Source organism: Hypomesus nipponensis, chromosome 8, assembly GCF_054491055.1.
Source record: "Hypomesus nipponensis isolate SF chromosome 8, ASM5449105v1, whole genome shotgun sequence".
NCBI classification, from domain to species: domain Eukaryota; kingdom Metazoa; phylum Chordata; class Actinopteri; order Osmeriformes; family Osmeridae; genus Hypomesus; species Hypomesus nipponensis.
The window spans coordinates 1,197,501-1,202,500 of record NC_140368.1 but is presented as its reverse complement, the minus strand read 5'-3'; the positions used below and the strand labels follow the sequence as shown (position 1 = coordinate 1,202,500).

The 5,000-nt window shown below is 51.9% G+C and overlaps 1 protein-coding gene across 3 annotated transcripts in view; it reads right to left on the bottom strand.

The window, feature by feature from the left end:
- The window catches only part of LOC146274661 (uncharacterized), a 34,845-nt gene that overhangs the window by 19,128 nt on the left and 10,717 nt on the right, over positions 1–5,000 (bottom strand). The window lies entirely within an intron of this gene.

Sequence of the window (5,000 nt, the reverse complement as noted above, 5' to 3'; positions counted from 1 at the left end):
CTAACACACAGCGCTAGCCCTGGTCCTCAATGGGGGGTAGCTATGCTAACAAACACAGCGCTAGCCCTGGTTCTCTATGGGGGTGGCTATGCTAACACACAGCGCTAGCCCTGGTCCTCAATGGGGGGTGGCTATGCTAACAAACACAGCGCTAGCCCTGGTTCTCTATGGGGGTGGCTATGCTAACACACAGCGCTAGCCCTCGTCCTCAATGGGGGATGGCTATGCTAACACACACAGCGCTAGCCCTGGTTCTCTATGGGGGTGGCTATGCTAACACACAGCGCTAGCCCTGGTCCCCAATGGGGGGTGGCTATGCTAACACACACAACGCAATCTCTGGTCCCCAATGGGGGGTGGCTATGCTAACACACAGAGCTCTAGCTCTGGTCCTCAATGGGGGTGGCTATGCTAGCACATACACCGGTAGCCCTGTGTGAGCTAGCAAGTAACTCGATAGCATGGCCTTCTTACTGTGGTAGCAGGGCTAAAGGTGTGTGCTAGCATAGCCACCGCTCATTGAGGACCAATGCTAGTGCTGTGTGTGTGTTAATCGATGCACTTAAGATACAATACAGTTTTTTCTGCACTGTACTGTGTAATATTGTAGTTAGGTTGTAGATTGTAATTAGAGTTATGGTTGCAGATGTTCCCTCTCCAGACCCAATGACTGAACAGCTGGAGAGATGCGCTGGCCAATGACTGAACAGCTGGAGAAGGGTGGTGACGCATGCACAGGCTCTGGCAGACACAGGTTCCCATGATGCAACTGGAAAGTACGGTATGAGGAGCAGGATAAAGGTAGAGGTTGGACCCCTGATTGGACCAGAACAACAAGGAAGCATCAAAGGCAGGATATGACATCACTTCAGTCTCTGAGCAGGTCGGCTGCACATATCCGTCGCTTTGATAAATATGTCACACGTAAGCGTCAAGTCCAACGTACTTTAAGACCCTGCCGTGTTGAGTGATGACATCATGCTATGGAATCTGCATCAGATGAACAATACAGTAACGATGCATCTGCAAGAGGGGTGGAAAATACCTGCAAGCTTTTATCAGACCCTAAAAGCTGTAAGTTCCATTGGAAACAAGGGCAAAGACCACTTAACCACCAGAGTGACAAATCAATCGACAGTGTAAACTTTCCAGATGTGCTAGCCTACGGGTGTCTGGGCTCTGGGGTGGTTATTTGGTGTCTGTGTGTGTGTGTATCTGCACACCCACTGACCTGTGTGTGTATGTATTTATCATACTCCGAGTGTGTATCTGTGTGTGTGTATCTGTGTGTGTGTATCTGTCTGTGTGTCTGTGTTTGTCTGTGTGTGTCTATGTGTGTATGATTATGTCTGCATGGATATCTTCCAGCATGCTGGAGTGTTTTGTGTTGAGCTCTTCCCTGAACTGTCTCCCTGGAGTGTCGTTTCTCCTGCGTGTGTTGAGGAGTGTGTAATCTCTCTCTCCCCAAAACGTCCCTCTGCGTTACATTGTTTTAGCTGCAAGAAGATTGCTGCCATCTGCACACACACACACACACACACACACACACACACACACACACACAAAACAATCTCCTAGGCCTTCAATGAAGCACACATAAGACCTCATTAGTCTCACTCAGCACATGGAATGCAACGGGCAATAACATGAAATGAGCTCGATGTTATGGGTTCATGGAAGTGGCTCACATGTGTCACATGAGCGTCTGGGCGGGAAAGCGGTGAGCGAGGACAGAGGGGGACCTTGTGGCTCACGCTATCCATCAGGTGCAGATTCTCAGAGTGAGAGTGTGCATGTGTGTGTGTGTGTATCTGGCTTGAGAAAGCATGCTCACCAGGCCCTACATCCCTATAGAGGAGGAGGGGGGGGGGGGGTCACACACACACATACAGGCCACACACATATGCACAACCATGCACACACAGAACCACAAACACTCACACTCACACACAGACACCCAATCCACAACCACATACACAACCACTTACTCATGTGTCCATAAAATATTAGCGTCTGGCTGTCAAAAGCACACAAATCCTAGCACTTAAAAGTCTCTCTTAAGCTCATTGTTGCCTTCATTCTGCTCTGAGGTTTGTGGTCAAACCACATGATGATCGACTGCTTTCAAAGGGTCATGTCATGGTGTAATAATGTTAGTCTTCAAGTGCCTTCAAAGGGGACTTGTTTTGTGTTTAGTGTTTCATCTGAGCAGTCAGTCAAAGGAAACCTCCGTCCCTTCGACGTCTGTCGTGACTTCGTCACCGATGTGTCTGAGTCACACGTACGTCCGACGCCAGCCGGAGCGGGGATAAGGAGGCGGTGGTTATCCCTTTGTCTGTGTGCTCAGCTGACGTCCAGGCCGCCAGGTGAGGGATGGTCCTCCGTTAGCACAAAGCTCGTCTGTTAGCGCCGACTCACAGCAGAGTCAATACGAGCCTCGGCTAGCTAAGGCTAACGCAAACATGTACTCACCCTGATCAAAAGCTCACAGCACTTAGCCTGAGATGAATGAACACCTCTGGAGTCCGTCCTGCAGCTAGCACACTGTACATGCTGGCAGAAACACAGGATTAATGTGCCTGGCTCACGGATGTGATTTCAGCTAGAATGGTGTACTTAGTTCTGTGTTGAGGAAACCTCATTCTAGAGTAAATACGGAGTTCCACTCTGCGAACCAGAGGAATTATAATCAGGCCATGCCGCCAAGTGTATGGTTGAGACAGCCGTGTTTACAAAGCAAGCCAGAACTGGAACATACTGAGTGTCAGGGTGACTGGGTCCAAACGCAGAGGCAAGCCCATAACCCAACACTCATCCGTCCAATCAGCCTAGGGACCAGGATCAAGCTACAGTCACAGCTTCACGCGCTACTGGACGCCCTGGTGAAGCTGTGCTACCATGTAAACACCGTATACAGAAGGTCCCACAGACAAGACTGGAAGATTAGCGTCTCTTAGAAATCAGTCCCCAGGTTCTGTGAGTGCAGACATGCATGCAGAACAAATCTGTTTAACTAAGAACAGCCGGTACTCAGAGATGGCAAAATGACACACACATCCTTCACTCAAGTAAAAGTAAAAATATTCATGTTTAATTAAAAAGACTGGTAAAAGAGCCCCCCTCCCTCCGTGGAGAAAGTGTTATCTCCGCGCCTCAACAGCCTGGCTTAGGCTCCTGTCGTAAGAGGGAGTACATTTTCCACAGCACAGTCAGCGAGAACCGTTCTGACGCTGACAACACAGAGCCAGGCAGCAGAGAAATACATAACGCAGTTTTTTTTTTTACAGCCCTTTAAGTTCAGAGGGTATGAAAAGAGCCAGATGTTCGCAGGAATCTGAAGGGGACGTCTCACCCACACTGTGGCCCGCTGCCAGGACACTAACAGGCTCTCGCTAACCGTCCTCAGCACAGTCATTCTCACCACATCCATCAGAACAATGAACTCCTTTTTTTTTCTCGTTCGTCATGTTTACGGGCCTTCTGGGAGATGGTGGGTATTTTTTCGGCGAGATTTATAGCATTGTATCGTTGGAAAGACTTGAAGTGGCATGAAATGGGCTGGAAACAGTAGAAATTACAAGTGGAGATGTCAGGATCTGTTTTCAGAGATTGGTCCATCGATCACGCATGTTGGGGGAAGTGGCTCTGTGTGTCTGAAAGGGGAGATTTGGAGATCTCTATCTGGCTGCAGAGAGGAGCAGCAGGGTTATGATTCACCTGATTCACAAAGCAGTGGGTTTATTTGTTCTCCATAGAGTGTGGGGACGTGGGGGGTGTGCATGTACGTGTGCATGTGTGGGTGTGAGAGCTCCAAAACAACGATTTGGCTCAATCAGAGCTTCGAGGGGCCTGAAAGACACGTCACTCCTGGTCGTTCCCTCAAGTCCTCATTTGACCCAAGACCCACCCGAGCTCTGTTCAGACCTCCCCCTCCTCCAGGGCCAGACACATATCAGCAGTCAGCAGGGAACAGGGCCGATCCAGGGAGTTTCCACAAGGCCATTACCAAGGGCAGCCGTGTCGTGCCGAGGGCCCTCTGGACAGGAAGTGGTCACGGGGCGCTAGCGAGTGACATCACCTCGTTCCACAAGCTGGTCATCGTTAGTGAAGCTTCCTGGGAGGTTCTGCTGGTCTTCCCAGACAGGTGAGCAGGAGTGCAGCTCTCTCAGGTGAGAACAGCAAGAGAGCCTGTGTCGTAGGGCTGTAGGTTCTGAGAGAGGGGTGAGGGGCGAGGGGATGTCCTGTTCTTTCCTGCTGTATTTCCAGTATATGCAGTCTGGTTCAAGTACACACACAACAACACACGCGCACACACAACAACACACGCGCACACAAAACAACACACGCACACACACAAACTGAAGGAGCCCCCCAGAAAGGCAAAGTGAGACGGGTGGTTCTTGGGGAGAGGGGGAGGGAGGAGAGAGGGGAAAGGAGAGGGGGAGGGGGGAGAGAGGGGGAGGGAGGAGAGTGGGGAAAGGAGAGGGGGAGGGAGGAGAGAGGGGAAAGGAGAGGGGGAGGGGGGAGAGAGGGGAAAGGAGAGGGGGAGGGAGGAGATAGGGGAAATGAGAGCGGGAGGGGGAGAGAGGGGAAAGGAGAGGGGGAGGGAGGAGAGAGGGGGAGGGTGGAAAGAGGGGGATGGAGGAGAGAGGGGGAGGGAGGAGAGTGGGGAAAGGAGAGGGGGAGGGAGGAGAGAGGGGGAGGGTGGAGAGAGGGGGAGGGTGGAAAAAGGGGGATGGAGGAGAGAGGGGGAGGGAGGAGAGAGGGGAAAGGAGAGGGGGAGGGAGGAGAGAGGGGGAGGGTGGAGAGAGGGGAGGGAGGAGAGAGGGGGAGGGAGGAGAGAGGGGAAAGGAGAGGGGGGAGGGAGGAGAGAGGGGAAAGGGGAGGGGAGGGTTGGAGGGGAGGAGGAAGGAGAGGGGGGGACATTCTTGTGTCGTATCCAACATTCATGCAGAACAAGGTGGGCTTCTTGTGCTGGGTGAGAGCTGCACCCCTGACTG